Consider the following 18943-nt stretch of genomic DNA (forward strand, 5'->3'; position numbering starts at 1 on the left):
AAGCGACAAAACTTTCTTAGTTACCTTTATAATTGGCACAAATCTGCCAAGCAGGTACTAACAGCAACATCATACATGAAAGGAATGAGAGCCCACAAGATCACTCTTCAAGGTTTATGAAGGATACTACTTCCGTAGTTGCTAAGCTTCATAGAAGAGATTAATCCAGAATTAAAAAATACGATTCAGCAAACAAAAAGTGACCACACTGAGGAACTTGTGTCACTTTTCAATCAGAACAGTTTACAGAGATCATACCAGCTTTCATTGCAAATAACAAGAACCCGAACTTTATGTTTGGTGGAGATATATGCAGATAGTCACATATTTCTAATGTTTACTCGTGCTCAGAGAGATGGAAATTGGGCCCTGCATCTCCACGCTTTAACGCGAATGTTCACATATTTTATGGACTTCAATTATGTGAACTATGCTCGCTGGGGCACTATCTACCTGAACAAGGTGCACCAGCTTACAGAAGAGGTCAAGAAGGAGTTTGAAGCTGTTGCTTTGTTGTCAGCTTCAACTGATACTGCGTTTCAACGAAGTTGACCAGATCAGAGTCAGGAAGGCCTTGGCTTCATTGGAAAGAAAGGTGCAGGCATAATTGGTATTACGAGAAGTACCCCAGCTCTCAGCAGATGGGTTTTGTCTTTCAATCTCCATTTCAACTTTCCCACGACACAAAAGTTGCTTTTCGTCTTCAAGGCAACGAAAACTATGTTCACGATGAGACAATGAAAGGCAGAATGAAGTTGGATTCAAGATATGAAAATGCATTGGTTTTAGTTTTGCAGGGAATTGTAGGGGTTTTGCAGTTAGAAAGTACAAGATCGGTTGAATGCCTTTGTGAAGGATAAGCTTCTGCCAATTGAAGAAAGAACAATAAATTTTGGGGACAAGCTGCCTCAAAACAAGTATCTGAGCTTTGTGTCTCTGTATGAAGTGAAACAATCAGATGCAAAAATTGGGAAGATAGAAACAGTGAAATTTGATAGGAATATTCTGCAGCGACTCATAGCTGCCTATGAAGCAGGACGTCCAGTCAACCTTAACAACACAGAAGCAAATGGGCAATTTCGCTCAGGCTCAAACACAATTCGTGCTGGAATATTGACTGATCGTATTCCTTGACCCAACAATAAACTTGACGGCGAATCACAGCAAATCATTGATGGACAGGTCAATAGCAATTGCAAAGCCACATGGAGCACACAAACTTTCGGAGACCTTGAGAATACTTTTGTTCAAAATGTTTCCAAAGTGGGGAACACCTTAAGCACATTGATATCACTTTGGATTGTTACTACCATCTTTCAATCAAGAGTGGCACACGGAAACGGCGGGGAAAAAGCTCTGTGAGAATCAGGAAACCAACAGATAACAGAGGTGTGCCTCATCATCCAAAGTAAGAGAACTTTATTATTGACGATAACAACAAGGCAGATCTCGCTTCATTTCTCTCACACTAGCTAATTCTGTAAGCACCACCCAACAAGGCCATAGTTGCTGCAGGTGACTTTAAGGATGAGGAAAGGGTCGAAGCTTCTGATGCAATCCTTGACTTACTGACAAAACTCGAAGCAGGTGACACCAGGATTATTTTACACTGTGTTAAAAGTAGAACAAGAAGTATTGTTGTCTCGACAAGAGACACTGATACCTTAGTCCTTCTGGTTGCTTACTTCCACATATCATGCCAGAAACTGTGGATGAAAGCACGATCAGAAAAGCAGAAAGCACAGAGCAGAAAGTACTTTCCAGTTTGCACCATCGTTAAAAAGCTGCAGATGAAACCAGAAGTTCTCCAGCTTCTTCCAGCTTTCATGGTATCATTGGATGTGACTCAACTTCGTACATTGCTGGATATACGACGAAGACGTCATGGGATGTGGTTGCACAGCATAACCATCTGCTGAGAGGATAAGGAGCTGATACAGTCCTTAGCTACCACATCATTAGGAATGCAAAAATCTCCTGCAAAGTGTATGGCGTGCTGAATGCTGACAACATTAATGAAGTTCAGTCTAGTTTGTTCGTCAAGGGCATTACAATAAAGAAACTGCCACCAACTAGAGATTCTCTTTACTTTCACATACAATATTCTCATTACTAGGTATTAATGTGGAGACAAGCCCATTTGCAGCATCTAGTTCTGCCTTGTCCTTTAACAATAGGATGGAAAATGCATACTAATTGACTTGTCACTCAATTATTAACATTATCGCCACCATTTTGTTTTTTTGTAAATTTCTGAGAAACAGTGAATGTTACAGCTTGGCATAGGGCAGATATGAATTCAGCAGCAAGAAATCATATATATTGGTTTATTATAAATGATTGGAGCGATTTTACAGCTGTATAATAACTGTATTACTGTATATATTGCGATATTTTTTCACACACACAGAGAAACTCGAAAAGTTTTTGCTAACAATTACAAATGTTCGATATGTGCTCCCTTAGTGATTCGACAGACATCAAGCCGGAAATCAAGTTCTTCCCACAATCGGGGCACCATGTTGCTATCAATGAGTTCAAAAACATTGTTGATGGGGGCTCGCAGTTCTGGCAGGTTTGCTGGTAGAGGAGGTGTGAACCTGAATCTTTCACATAACCCCACATAAAAAAAAAATCGCATGGTGTTAGGCCAGGCGAGCGTGGAGGCCATGACATGAAATGCTTTCTCGGCGCCTGTCGCTATCTTGCCTCATTGCTCACTACTACGCTCTTGTGGGAGAAATCTAAAGTACACCTGCAAAAAAGAAAACGTTTTGAGCTTTTCTACGTTACTGTTGAGTTTTGTTACAATATCTCAATTACTAGAGCTACAGTGAATTTATGAAATCGCTTCAATCATTTATAACAACCCTTTGTGTATCCTTTTATTTCTCAGTAATTTAAAAGTAGTAGAAATAGGTATGATATTGTAAAACTCTGTCTTATATAGGTTGTAGGTAGAGCTAAGTTCAATAATTGAGCGTCTGGAATCGACTCCCACTACCGATTTTTATTAAAAATCCACTAATATTTACAATGGTATTCAGAAATACTAAAATTTATAGTCTCTCTAATACAAGGTTTAGGTAAGTGCGGTAAGGAATCCTTAGTAGCGCGCTACGTGAGGAGTTGTAGAAACAGCTTTACTCCACTGCAAGTAGAGGGGGTAAAGGTACCTGTCAGGCTCCGCTTCAAGCCTTGGCGGGTTGTGATAAGTTTGTCTCGCTTCTCCACAGCAAGCAGCAACTAGAGGATAGGATAGGAACTGATAGCTCCGCTAAAAGCTAAGGCTCTTGGGGAAGGGTATGTACTTCGTAGACTCCACTGCACGTCTATAGAGGAGAGACCAGAGAACTGGTGAAGATCTGCCGGCTGCGCCCCATTATATAGGCGCCCTGGTGGCGGTAGTGATGCTACTCCGATGTCATCATGTGCTTGGTGGGAGGAGCCAGAGCTCCGCCGTCTGCTGCTTATAGTAAATCCACGTAGTGCGCAGTACACTATCGTAAATTCATGTGGTGGTGTTTACAAACACAAGCGTATTGTTTGTATACAGTAACACGTGGGATATTTCAACCTCCTGGCTTATTTAAAAAATAAGCCGAAGGTTTATTTTTACTTCTTGTGTGTGTGGGGAGGGAGACGACATTCAGGGACCACACACTAAAAATTATTAAAAGCACTGAAAGCATTATACACACAAACAAATTATCACCATCTAAGCACTGGTAAGGTAGTGGACATATTTCTTTCTTTCGTAACTTTGTATATTTACGAACGATTTTTTAAAACTTTTTAATTTTAATTTTATTTTTTTACTTTCTTATTGATATCGGTATAGTTTCCGAACATTTTTTTTTTTTTTTTTTTGCAGCAGTAGAAACAGCTTGCCGTGCGGCTACACTACTTCAACATTTGTTTTCCCTTTGTCTTCGCGTTTGGTTATTCTGACCTTTCCAAATACTTTTGATTAATTCTGTATATACAGTAGATCCACATTATGTTCTTACAACACAAACAAAACAGGTGCTGTCCACAGAATATTTTACATACTAATAAGCAATTTTATAATCTGATTTCACGCTCTTTTATTAACGCAGAGACGTTTTGGCCAAGACTCTACATTTGTGAGGCTGTTGTGATCAGGATGCTTTTCTCCCAGGTCCTCTTGAGTCGAGCCCGTTGTCGCATGGCAGTTTTGATGAGAGGCCCTTTAAGTCGGACCCATTAGACGCGAGACCGTTTAGACTCGTGCTTCTCTGTCCTCACCCTTTTGTCTGGACTCTTCTGACGCGACGCAGCAAATATCACTAAAGTAAGCAGCAGGGGGTAGTGACTAAAGTCACATTGGTAAAAAAAATAAATAAACAAAGTTTTATCGTTTTAAACCAGTGTTGTGCAGTAGGAGGGGGATGAGCGGTGCGACGGCCTTGGGCACCGAAGTAAAGGGGTGCAAAATTCAGAAGGAAAAAGAAGAGAAAATAAAAAAGGAAAAAAATACTTGGAATATGACTAATATATCTTTAAATTATTTTTCTGCTTTAGGAAATGTTATTCATGTTAGAAAACTGCATGTGCACATCCATACCTAGGTAAAATTGAAACAAAAAAATAATAGAAAAGTGCTCAAAATCAGGGAAAACTAGGGTTCGATTTTGAAAATTTTCTTACGCATCGCGCCAACTATGGTAGCGCTTCGCTGTTGGTCTGTCGACCTTACTCATATGTATCGTGGTGCTGTCGTGTGGTCTCGCCCCGGGCGCTAACTTTCTACGACACGGCACTGTTTCAAACTAAACCAAGAAAATATACCAAACGTTAATTAGCTAAGTGACAAAACTGAGTGAATTAGATAAGTGTTCTTGTTTTAGTTTGAAGTGATAGAACTTTTATATTTACAGATATGACTTCATTCACGAGTCGTCACTGAAGTTAACTACAAGAGTTTCCAGTGCAGTTATGACAGAGGACTGGCGCACAAATGCTTTCGTTACTTTATTGGCAAAAGCACTTGGTTTGTCTTCATTCATTTGAAGGGGACAGTTACTAGCGATTGAGAAGATGCGTTTCTACATTTTTCAATAAAACGATTGAACTTCTGCCAAAATTCAGTTGGCAAGCACTCATATTCCAAATCAATGAAAACTTTTATTCAAACTTGAAGTTGAAAATCTTTAAATAGTGTAGTTTTGTACCAGACGCTTATATTACACAATAATTGTCCTTTGCGTCTTTCACGATTGATGCATTTTACTCCTTCCGAAAGAAGTTTAATAATTCTACAGTGTTATTAGCATTTAACGAAAACAAAGATAGGACATATACCAATCAATAGATCTGACTGTGCTGAACAAAATGATATAAAAGTTCATGCGTAGTTTACGAGAAAATTGGGGAAAACAATTTGTTTTTGAAAAGCTAAAAATTGATGCTCTGCGAGAACCACGTCTCTTATTAAAGTAAGGGGCGCGGTGGCTCAATGGTAGAGCGTTCACCTCCTTACTTGGGGTCCCTGGTTCAATCCCAGCTCGCGCCGTGTGGACTTTGTGGTGGACAAACACCGTGCTCGTGGGTTTTCTCGGGGTTCTCCCGTTTCCTCCCACTTTCTTCATTCCACCAGTTCACTCATCTCTCATCATCACCGTCTCCTTTAGCCTAACCGGCATAAACGTGAACGTAAAACTTACAGATTTCTTATTAAAGTAAAACTGACACTGAAATGTAAGTTTATAAGACTCTTCGTTATGATACTAGTACGACTACGGTATGCAGAGTGGTTAATCGGATATAACCCAAAATTATGAGTAACGTTTAGCCTTAATTTCTATTTAACTAAAATATTATAAAAAGACAAGATAAATAACAATGATAGATCACATCAAAATTAACAAAATAACATGCTTCATGGTAATTTCTAATGCGTAGTTTACGAAAAAAAATCGACAAAACAAACTTTTATTTCACTAAAAATATTTTGTTCGTTGCCAATAACGATTGATAGTTTTGCAAGAACAGATCGTTTATAGCCATATTTATGTAATATATATACAGTATGCGGCTATGAGCTGTGAGCTCCATATGTGTACTCAGCCGTGTGTGGACTAGCGCGGTGTGCAGTTTGCTCGAAGATAACGTTATTCACAACAGAATATAAGGTGTTTATTGTCGAGCACTACACTCATACGGCGTGGAGCAGCATTTCACTATAGAAGATAAATGCGCACATCTACTGTATTGCTCTGGAGTGTAATTATGGCATATGAAGACGAACATTTCATCAGCAACGTATGGTTCAGTTATGAAAGCCATGTGTATCTTGATCGCTGCATCAATCTGCAGTTGATTATTGACCCATGATTTGCACGGTTTTTACAGCACCGAAAATCTGTCGTTACAAGAACAATGGATGCAGAAGACGGAGCTACTGCCTCCACTGCAAGTGAATCACTTGCCTACTGCCCTCAAGAGTTTGGACGTCGGTTCATTTCCCACGAAACGGATTTTCCATACAATTTTCACTTTCGAACAGACAACCCCCTACCATTATACTGGATTTAAGAGAAAAAAAATGTAATTTGTTTTATCGTTCAAGCAGCCCGTTTTCACTAACATAGGCCTATTCATCGATATACGGGACCGTTACGAAGAATGTGTGCAATGTAATGGGCAACATTTTGAACAAATGATGCACAAATGTGATTTCTTTTAAATTTACAATAAATGTTGAGTAACATTTAGTTGACATTAATTTGACAACACTTCTTATGTTTCATTATGTTGTACAACAAACAAACAAATAAACTTTAACCATACGATTTCAGTACAGTTTGTTTTGCCTCATACTGCATTAAAAATCCATTAAAGATTAAATCCTGTCTTCTAATAGCGATATAGACACTCCTAGCAGTGACAGATACTCCTAACAATTACGAACACAATATAAAATTTTGCAGCATTTTGTTGTAGTAAGGCGATTTTCATCAATCTTCGTGTATCTTTTCCAAAACTACAAACCATAGATAAAATTTACAGAGAATCAGAATTTTGTAATGTAGGTAGTTATAATTCTATTATATATACCACTAGCAGCGTTCACCCCGCTTCGCTGGGGTCACCCCGGAACGCAATAAACCTTGTTAATTAGATAATTTTTACTTTTTCGCTTTCAAGTGATATGATAAAAACCATAGTAGATTGCAGTAAATGTTAACATTATATCGCCTGTCATTTATGTTAACCCGCCGAGTGACACGGTCATGCGGGTTGCATATAAATACGTTTATTTTTACCTATGATGAACTAACAAAGGATTTGTACGTTATGGACACTTGAATGGTCAATTATCTCAAGACACTGGTAATTGAAAATTAAAGTGATATGATAAAAACCATCTAGGGTCCAAATCCTAATAACCCCCCAAAAATGAAAGAAATTGGTTCAGCCGTATTAGCGTGATGAGGGAACAAAGGATTTGTGCGTTCTCTTTTATATATAAGATTTTGATAAGTTGAAAAATATAAAGTTTAAAATGCAATATACATAAGTATATTGCAAATATTACGATATATATATATATATATATATATATATATATATATATATATATATATATATATATATATATATATATATATATATATATATATATATATACAATGTTTTCTAAGCAATTAATTATTAAAACAGTCTGCAGAATAAACACAATAGGAAACAAATAAACATGCAACACAGAATATACAAAGTTTAAATAGAATATAATAACAAGAAATAATAACGTAGGTCTAATTACCTGGGACGAGCTCTCAAGGAGAAAGCTTCTATGATGGGACGGGCAGTTTCGCATGAATGTTCAGATTTTCTTTCTTCTGATATCCGATCACAATAATTATTACCATTTATGGAAAAGTAAGAAAAAATGCTATAGGCTACAGTGTATTTTCTTCAATTGTTCTAATTTCTGAGCTGTAGTGTAGGAATATGATTTTATTTAAATTATGATTCAAGAGATAAGTTAATGATGAAGTGGGCTTCTAAAACGCAAATATATTCTCTAGATAATAACAAAATGAGCTTAAGACTCATAACTGCTTGACACATTTAAAAGCAAAGGGAAATTAAGTCTTCATGAAACCATCACACTGCAAGTGCTACATATTATAGAATGTTATTAGCTTTCATATTAAAAAAAGAAAAAAAAATTTAAAACGCGAGATATACAAATCAATAGATCTTCAGTTAAACAAAATAATATGGGTGAGTAGAGATGCTTATGTGTAGCTTTCGAGAAAATAGAGAAAATCCTGATTTTTGGCAAACCTAAAATATTGATGCTGTATGATAACCACGCTACCTGTTAAGAATTTAATACTGAAATACCTAGGTATATTGTAATATCCTCCATGTAGTCTATAATCGTAAACATCAACACGTTCTTCGTATCTATAAACAAAACCATGCATCCTCATCAACATCAGGTCATGTGACAGAAGAAGAAACTAGCACCACCGCTGTAAAGAAGAAGGTATAAAACACCATGTAAGATCTTCATTGACATCACTTTAGGTTGGTCATCCTTGCTCTATTAGCTTGCCTAGAGCTCTGAGAGATCCTAACCGTAACAACCTAGCTTGCATGGAGCTCTGTGGTTTCCTTACCCATTTAGCTTCCCTTGAGCTCTCCTGAACCTCAACCCCTCTTGCTTGCTTGAAGCACTGAGAATTCCTAAACCATTTCCACTTAGCTTGTCTCGATCTCTGTGGTATCCTTCCCTTGGCTGCCTTTGACTTGAGACACCTATTTACCCACACTACATAGAGAACTTTGTATTTATCGTCGGACCACACTTATAGTGACTTTATCTATTATAATTTGTATATAACAGAAATTTCATAATGAAAATGTTGTGAGAGAAAAATCGAATCCCGTGTGCTAGACTGCTGAACCTATCAAGGTAATTTTACAATATTTTTACTCTGTACAGTGTTAAGCAGCAGATTGTCCCTATTGTTATCTTCTAACGATAACAAACTACTAATAGTGACAAAGGGACTTATTCCATAATGATTTGCGTCAACGCAATGCAAATTCTGCGCTTTACTTTGAGATAATATACATAACAGTTATAATTGATTTTGCATGCTTTGTTTACGTTATAGTACTAATTTATTTATTTAGTTATTTGCGATAGCAGGTACGGGATAATGTTTAAAATTATAATAGAGACAGATATAACCTAACAATCACACACTTCTAAGTAACAGGACGCACATACTATTTGTAATAATAATATAGGGCCTTATGCAGAGTCGTTTTGAAGAGCGATTAGTACCATACTAAAGAGTTCGACCAACATAAAACTCCTGCAGTAGTCAGTAGTTTAGTATGACGCTAATCATACTTCGAAACAACTCTGCATAAGGCGGATATTGTTTTACGTGTGAATACATCTCCACTTCACTCATACGCAGTGACAAAAAGAAGTTGCATTTGTTTCAGATGAGAATCAGACAGAGAATTCGTCGTCAGTACTGTCTTATTTAATTTGAATTTGAAATTAAATTTTACTTCATCCTTAAATATAAGAATATTTGAAACTTTTCTAAACAAATAACGATCAGGCTTAGCTATCACTTTATATAAATCAAATCTTACAGGTAGTCCTATTGGGCTCTGAACTTTTGTATTCAAGATAGGTTGTATTAGTAGCGAATAGAGATCTTCTCGGAAGTTCTGCAGGTGGTGTTTTGTGAGCAGCAAGCGCAAACAAAACCTTCTGTAAGCAGAAATGAGAAATTTCCAGATAATTAAGATTTTGTCTCTATTCAGGATAAAATATTTTATTTACATACCATCAGGATCCACTCAGTGTACACAAGTAGCAAAATAATTTTCGACTTTGTACAAGGCTTCTACAGGCAGCGTAGATTAGGATTGGGAATTAAATTTCTGGGCTTACGGCATCTGTGGCTGTTAGCCGCTCACGTATGAAGTATGATGTCCCTCGTCTATCACATTATCCGAGGGAAGGGAAGGAAGGAAGGAAGCGGCCTGGGATCTGTACGCTCATCCCGGGATTTGCCTGGTGTGAATGAGGAAAACTAAGCAGAACCTCAATCAAGGTGGCTGGCCTGAAATAGCCACACCTTCTCGACTGAGTGTCCTCACTGGGAATCGAAACCGAGACCACTCACATTAAAGACGACAGCGTAGAATCGCCAGATTTTACGTTCTTCCCGTTTTATCTTTTTCCGAGACGTTTTATGTTATGTATTTTTGTTTCCTTCATGAAATGACGTCTTCAGTGGTTTTTTCTTAAGTAAAAGAAGTAATAGTCCTGGGTTCTTTTAAAGTCTGTATAAATCAGTGTGATAATTTTGGTATTAAAGCAACTGATTTCTGACACACTGTTAAGAACGCAATCCAACGATGTAATTTAGTATTCAGAGAGAAACTGGAACGGGTTGCCTTTTAATCTTCTATCTAACCGGCACTAAAATCTTCTGTTTAAGACTACTTGGTTTTAACATGTTATCCTTCGTCTGTCAACACCATCTTTATCATTTCGCAGTTTCAATCGATCGTAATATACTGGTGTCAAGAGCAGAAGCTACTGCGAACTAATACAAGCACAACTACAAGATATGAATTTCGATATGTCCTGCAAGGATTTTATTGATCGTATAAAAAGTGAGGGGCTGTCAAGAAATGCAATGTCTTCATTAAAATACAAATGAAAGGTAACACATATTTGTGTAATGTATAAAATACTTGATTGGTTGAATTTGAAAATCTTTCAGTTTAACGTTTAAAGATGATGCCCTTAGGGCTAAGGAAGACGATGACTAAAGCAAGTGAATAATAATGGAAGATTTGCAAGAATGAGAAACTGGGAGGAAACGGGAGTAACCAGAAAAACCCACGGACACAATGTTGTCCACCACAAACTTTATTGATCGGGAATCGAACCAGGGACCCTACACACCAGAGGTAAGCGCTCTACCGCTGAGCCACCATGTTCCCCATGGGGAACTTCCTGTGCAAGGATTCAGAAACTCAACAATAATGTCCGTGTTCACTTCCTAGCTAAACTGAGTTTTAAGTGTGGTTGGCAGCCACGTTGGATTATCCGCCATATTGAATGAAGCAAGCGCTGGAGAGGCGGGAACTTTTAATATGTTGTTATATATACTTATATATACTCTGTGTGCAGAGATTCAGAATTCAACAATTATGTTCAGGTTCACCTCCTAGCTATACTGGGCTACAGTACATCCAGACCTCAAGGACCAATCACTTAGTCCTCAAAGATTATTCAGTGTTTTGCAATACAGTATACATCTGTAATTGTTAATCCTGGTTACCAGAGTTCCACGAAAATCATACTATTTTGGTCCCAAAACGTAGTTACTATGATTCTGTAATCTGATTGTATTTGTTTGAATATCTTCATTTTAGGAGAACTAGAGTGCTGCCATTACATTGACTATTGTTTCAAATCCCCAGTATTGTACGACATCAAGGTTTCATCCCCTGTCATTATGTGAGAAAAGAAGTCATCAACTTCCCCCAACGGGCCAAAAAATTACGTGCAACTGTCATTTTTTGCTCTTTGTAAGCGTCTGTCAGCATTTTCAACACCCATCTCGCACACAATTTGTTATAATGCAGCTTATCACTCACAATCCTATGCACTGCTTTCCCTGACTGTTTTCGCGAGCTCGGTTATTGTGAATTGGCGATTGAATTGCACTTTCTCGTTAACGTGCTCCACTAGATCGTCTGTCTGAACACCAGGCCTTATACCACGCTCTCCGTAATGAACATTTCAAAGTTCTCGAAATTCTCTGCACGATTGCCTGACATTCCCTTTACTCATTACTATCTATTTTTAAATGTTACACATTTCCCGATGGATGTCAGCTGCATTATATCCTTTGGTGTTCAGAAATCATATGACAAATTTAATTTCAAATATGGTAGAATTTTATATTACGGCAGCTATTTCGCTTTACTGTTACTCGCACATTTGTAACTCCATTTCAGCAATGTTACCAACGCCACGTAAAGAACTGCGTACCAGCCTTTTTTTGACATGCACCTCGTATTTGACCAAAGAAAGACACATTTTCGAGTTCACAAGAGTTAGAAATATATAAGCTATACTTTATTGCGCGTGTACAAAATGCCAGGATAAAAATATGACATACAATAGAAATCCGAGCCTTAGTGATAATATCGTACTAAAATCTACCATGTAAAAATTTGTTCCCATATCATTCTCAACTCTATACGTTATTGAACATATCCATGGAGGCAGAGCTTAATAAAAGAGTGCTCACATATAATCATCATAACAAAAGTACTTGCAGTTGTTAATGCATTATGTAAAATAAATAAATAAACCATCAAACAACTTACAAGGGACATCACCCAATTGACCGGCTCCAATTTCAATGAAATTTCTTTTACTGATAGAGGGCACGTATTCATTGTTTGTGATGACAGAAATTTTTGCCATGATGCATGTTTTCTATTTTTAAAATATTTTTAAGAGTTATGATGAGGTTATTAGAGATTACTGCAGAAGTCCCTTACTACCATTTGTAAACAGAGTGTTAATGAAAGAACAACCATGTAGATACATATAAGGCCTAGGGAGAACTCGTATTGTAGGTATGACCTTGACGGAAGCCATCTTGAAATCCGCCATTTTGAATTAAGGTCAAGTTTTTTAAATGGGAATAGCGTAATATGATACATAATTTCGGACTAGAATTTAATCAGGAAGACAATGGTGAAATTAGTTTTAAGATACGCCTGTTTTGGCAAAAGTTACAGGCATATTAATTGCTTATACTTACTATGTGCGTAAGTCCCTTACCTCCGCTTCTAACTCGCGTAATTATGACAATAAGTGGATAAAAGCTTCGGTAATACATATTATGCATAGAGGGAGGTGATACGATAAGGGTATCCTTGACGATAACCATCTTGAAATTCGCCATTTTGAATTAAAGTGAAGGTTTGTAAAATGAAAACGTCACGTGACATCTCATTTTAATAGAAAATTTTCCCAGAAAGCCATAGTATGCTTATTTTTGTTCTATATTTAACCAGTATGAATTTAGAACTGTTTCTAATGTGCACCAAACGTTCATTATTCGAACTTTCAAATTGGAAACAATCCTAATTTTCTGGGGGGCGCGGTGGCTCAGTGGTAGAGCGTTTACCTCCGGTGCTAGGGGTCCCTGGTTCGATCCCAGCTCGCGCCGTGTGAACTTTGTGGTGGACAAACACTGTGCTCGTGGGTTTTCTCGGGGTTCTCCCGTTTCCTCCTACTCTCTTCATTCCACCATTTCACTCATTTCTCATTATCACCGTCTCCTTTAGCCTAACCGGCATAACCGTGGGACGTTAAACTTAAAGATTTCATTTTCACTCCTAATTTTCACCGCATATTTTAAGATTCCAACTGGCACTTTGCAATTGTTTCCATGGCTACTGTTTTCTAAATTGATTACATTTTTTTTAGGAGTTTAAGAGTTCATGAATAGTGTTGGGATAAGCATCCAACAATCTTTCTGAATTTTGAAGACTTGCCATTTAATTATTTATTTCCTATACTTGCCCTTCAAAAACTCGTTTACTGACATGAACCATCGCATAACGAAACAACTCCAACTTTGCATTTAGGTAATACCGAAGACGCAGCTTGTAATGGATAGTAGAGAGACCAGAAATCAAATGAAAATTCACTTCAAAAAGGAAAACGAAATATGATTGTTGTTATAATTTTGTTGTTGTTTTATATTAATTCCTTTATTATATATATATTCTATGGAATTTTGGTTTTAGCCAGTCAGGCCAGAAAGTCATTTGTTTTCTAGCGATTGTTGTCGAAGCTTCATGTTTGTAAAATTTATATAATCAGTATTGATCGGGAACTGGACTAACAAGGTAATGAAGGGAGAATTGATAGCGAGTTGAAACGTTGTGCATACATCAATCGAAAGCACAAATGATGCTGATTAAGAATCTGTAATAAAAAGTTTCCACATAAATGTATTGAAGGAGTTATGTCGATTTGTCACTTTTCACAGTTTTCTCACTTTTTCACGTTATTTCAATTCCAATCGCTACCAAACTCATGCAAACGACTGATTCACGCACTAGAAATCGTTTGGAAATGTTTTCATTACTCATATTTGAGGAAACATAACGTTTGGAGCATAACAGAATCAAATGTACTATTTGACATAAGATGTGCAGTAATAATATTTCAGCACATACTCAGGGTTATCAACAAGAAAATGGTTCAAGCAAAAAATGTCTTTGCACCAAGAGCAACGGATTCTCGCAAGTTTCTCACAATGCTTACAGTTGGCGACACCAAACCTGAAACCAAATTTGCTTGGCGAATCAAAAGCAGGATATTCACCAGTCTTATAACCAGCTTTAATAAATACATATTGATATAACCCAATGTATCTTGGCGAACTCATCTGATTGTGTAGAATCGAAGCAAATATAACGCGCTGGTCTCGTTGAATTAATACCCGTCAAGTTCGAGTTTCACATAGTGTTCAAGTTTCTTCAAATAATGTTTCCAAACACCAAACCCATAAACGTCTAACGGCTGACAGAATCGCGTACAGTTTTTCGGGACATTCTCAATCTTCACCATTGCGCCATTTGGCAAACACGCGGTAATTCGCGTGTGCTCTGTAAACGGACCTCAATGGTCAAGTAGAACGATATTTTCTTCGTTCGGTGAAATCGCTGCAGACAGCAAGTCTTGAACAAACTTGTCGCGGCCGTCACTTGTCATGATGCCACTTTTCGATGCATCAAGCACTAGATTTTCGGGTTTGATCATTGTTTCCCACACCCTTAGACCAAATTTTCCGCTAGACTCTTGGAGTATTACCATCATTTTGTCATGAACAACTCCGCTCATCGCAAATATTGGTAACATAGAGAAAGAGCGGGTTGTAGCATTTGTTGACTGCACAACTTTTTCAACTCTATCTTGTCCTTTGAACGCCAAAGTGCGATTTCCTGTCACTTCATATTGAACACCACTCTGATCGGCGTTCAAAACGTTTGCGGCAGCGATGCGTTTTTCATTGATTGTGTTGCTGATGCGGGTCACAAATTTGTCTGCTTCCGTTTTTAAAAGCTCCTGATCTTCGAAGGAGCGATTCGTCACGCGACTCGTGATTCGGCGGCTGGTAATTCCACGGGCTTTTTTAAACTGCTGTACCCACCAAGACGAAGCCTCGAAAGAATGAGCGAAATCAAGTTTGGCTGCATTTTTCATCGCCCAGATTCGTATGTCGTCGTCGTGAATTGGATGCCCAGCCGCAACAGTTGCGTTGAAATCGGCAAACGTGTCGTGGCTCATTTGCTTCAGCTTCAATTCTCTATTGCCACCAGATGCGATTTGTCTTTTCCACGCACGAATGACAGGCCAGTCTGGTGTCCAAGAGTGTTTCTTACGGATGGCAGTGATTTTTCTGCATTTGCCTCGCGGTGTCCATGCACAATCAAGAACCATCCTCATTTCGTCGTCTGTGTATTTCCGAGTGTCTGAACTTTTCGGACGACCTGATAATGTCGATGGTTCATAATCAGGGTCTTAATCCAAAATCGAACAGCTCCTTCGTGATGTATGTAAATGTGCCGCTGGTGTATCACCGTCAATCACAGGAAAGTCTGTCAAAACCAAAGTTTCTGAAATGACATCGCCTTTTTCACAGCCTTCAATAATCATGTCACTAATGGCGGATGCGAAGTCAATTTCACTTGACGTTTGTTCAGCAGATTTGATCCGATTCCGCTGGATATAGTCGCTGACTTGTTCGGTTACAATTGCCAAGACGTTGGCAATATTCATTTGCGGCATTTTGCAATTTGACGTAACAAATGAACAACTTTTGAGTACACATCAAAACAAGCACCTTGTTACCTCGGCGAGAGCACACTGACAACTGTTCGCGTGTGTTTACAGTCCGAAGCTAGGCATGGGAGAATCGAAGTTGTTACGCACTTTACCGCATAGATGGCAGTATCATACAGGGACTTTATTATACATGCAAATGCATTTCACATAGATAATTAGCTTTAGAAGGTAGCAAGCTCTGTGAGTTGAGTTCATCGTTTTGTTTTCACCTACTTAACTAATTTCAAAATAACAAAATCTCGCAAAATGTGAAAAGTGACAAATCGACATAACTCCTTCAATACATTTATATGGAAACTTTTTATCACAGATTCTTAATCAACATCATTAGTTCTTTCGATTGATGTATGCACAACGTTCCAACTCGATATCAATTCTCCTTTCATTCCCTTGTAAGTTTCACCTCTTTATAAACAAGTTACCTGTTTTCATATTATGTCCATGGTACAAACAGCGTGTTGGGAACAGTCATATTATGTCTCTTTGATATTTTCTATCATTGCTGCTATTCCTTTAAAGTTGTATTTATTAAAACTATTTTATTGTTTGTCGTTTGCGCAACATGTAGGCTACATTTCCTGATAATTTTGTGTTTGTATAAAACCAATTTGTTATAATTTCATTTGTATTTCTTTACGTTACATAGGTCCATAGGTTCCTCATGTATTCTCGTTTCAAATAAATAATTACATTGCAAGTCTTCAAAATTCAGAAAGATTGTTGGATGCTTATCCCAACACTATTCATGAACTGAAAAATCGCAACTCTTAAAAAATGTAATCAATTTAGAAAACAGTAGCCGTGGAAACAATTGCAAAGCGCCAGTTGGAATCTTAAAACATGCGGTGAAAATTAGGAGTGTTTCCAATTTGAAAGTTCGAATAATGAACGTTTGGTGCACATTAGAAACAGTTCTAAATTCATACTGCTTAAATATAGAACAAAAATAAGCATACTATGGCTTTTTGGAAAAATTTTCTATTAAAATGAGGTGTCACGTGACATATGTTAATTTTTCACACCTTCACTTTAATTCAAAATGGCGACTTTCAAGATGACTCCCGTCAAGGATACCCTTACCGTATTACTTCCTTCTAGGCATAATACGTATTACCGAAGCTTTTATCCACTTATTATCATTTATACGCGAGTTAGAAGCGGAGGTAAGGGACTTACGCACATAGTAAGTATAAACAATTAATATGCCTGTAACTTTTGCCTAAATAGGCGTATCTTAAAACTCATTTCACCATTGTCTTCCTGATTAAATTCTATCCCGAAATTATGTATCATATTACCCTATTCCCATTTAAAAAACTTGACCTTAACTCAAAATGACGGATTTCAAGATGGCTTCCGTCAAGGTCATACCTACAATACGAGTTTCCCCTAGGCCTTATATGTATCTACATGGTTGTTCTTTCATTAACACTCTGTTTACAAAGGGTAGTAAGGGACTTCTGCAGTAATCTCTAATAACCACATCACAACTCTTAAAAATATTTTAAAAATAGAAAACCTGCATCATGGCAAAAATTTCTGTCATCACAAATAATGAATACACGTCCTCTATCAGCAAAAGAAATTTCATTGAAATCGGAGCCGGACAATTGGCTGATGTCCCTTGTTAGAACTTTTGGGCTCCCTTGTAGTTATATGGTTAAGATACGCGCCTTTCTCAGGTAAGACCAACGTTCGGTTCACAATGGGAATTCATGTAGTTCGGACCCCACATTAAATTACATGTCTAGGTGTGAAATAGCCTCGCTCCTGAAAGGAATAGTAAATCCATTACAACGAAACAACTTTTAAAACTTTATCATGTAATAGTAGCCGAATTCGTTTCCTTTATTCTAATATACATAATGGAACAATTTAGAAAATTCTTGTTCAAAAAGAACAGATATAAATGAATCAAACTTAAAAATAAGAATACTTGTACTTAATACTATAAACATATCCATGAAAAATACATTAAAAATACAATGAGACTGAACACTTTTATTTAAAAAAATATTTTGTTTTTTGTTCAGAAACTTATTTGAATTTTTCGGTAAGAACAGTCTAGAAGAACCAGTACTAAGAACACAAGTTAAGTTAAAAGTAACAAGCATTTTCATTTCTAAATGTTATCCAGGCGATGTCCTGGAATGATACTCTTGCAGTCGTCGGAGAAATAGAAAAATCTGTGAACAGAGATTAATTGAAGGAAAGGCTCCGGGTTCTCGTAAGATGAGACTGAGGGAAAGAAAGGAAACAAAATAACGCTTTTGCTTAGCAACATACTTTCTCCAAATGGACAAAAATAATTTGGATTAGAGCCAACTTCTTGGGAATGTATCCAAACCAAAATCAAATATTCCAACTTCTTAATAAAAGGCAAAGCAAAACAATATTGTATATATTCATAAATGAATTAATGCATATTTTTTGTAGATTCTTTTTTTTCTACTAGGTACTAGAAACATACAGCATGTGCCAATAATTATACAAGGATTGTGGCAAATAGCTGGGCTCTTGTAGACAATATTATAGACTGCACAAAACTAAAACATTAGTCGCTAACCATGGAACTTGGATGCCTCACAACTTATGGTACTAGACCTATTCATGATGATGGAATATGGCAATGGAATGATTTTGATGTTTGATTTATATGCAAGTTAAAAGAGTTTCCATCCATGTTTTTAAAGTGTCTTTATGAAGAAATTGGTTCACTATATCGAACACAGTTCTACACTTGATATTAGGACCTCGGTGGCTGAGTGGTAGAGCGTTCACCTCTGGTGCTTGAGGTCTCGGGTTCGATCCCAGCCCCCGCCAAGTGCACTCTGCGGTGAAACAAACACCGTTTTCTCGGGGTTCTTCCGTTTCTTCCCACTTTCTTCATTCCACCATTTCATTCATTACGCATCATCACCGTCTCCTTTAACCTAACCGGCATAACCGTGGAACGTAAAACTCAAAGATTTCATTACATTT

General features: G+C 37.4%; 1 protein-coding gene and 1 non-coding gene across 2 annotated transcripts in view; one reads left to right on the plus strand and one right to left on the minus strand.

The window, feature by feature from the left end:
• The window catches only part of LOC145667722 (head-specific guanylate cyclase-like), a 649486-nt gene that overhangs the window by 257899 nt on the left and 372644 nt on the right, over positions 1 to 18943 (minus strand). The gene's annotated exons all lie outside the window — the stretch shown is intronic.
• TRNAR-CCG (transfer RNA arginine (anticodon CCG)) lies at positions 13200 to 13271 on the plus strand. The gene has a single exon. It is a non-coding gene; the product is annotated as a tRNA-Arg (tRNA).

Source organism: Thermobia domestica, chromosome 1, assembly GCF_964235325.1.
Source record: "Thermobia domestica chromosome 1, izTheDome1.hap1.1, whole genome shotgun sequence".
Taxonomy (NCBI): Eukaryota; Metazoa; Arthropoda; class Insecta; order Zygentoma; family Lepismatidae; genus Thermobia; species Thermobia domestica.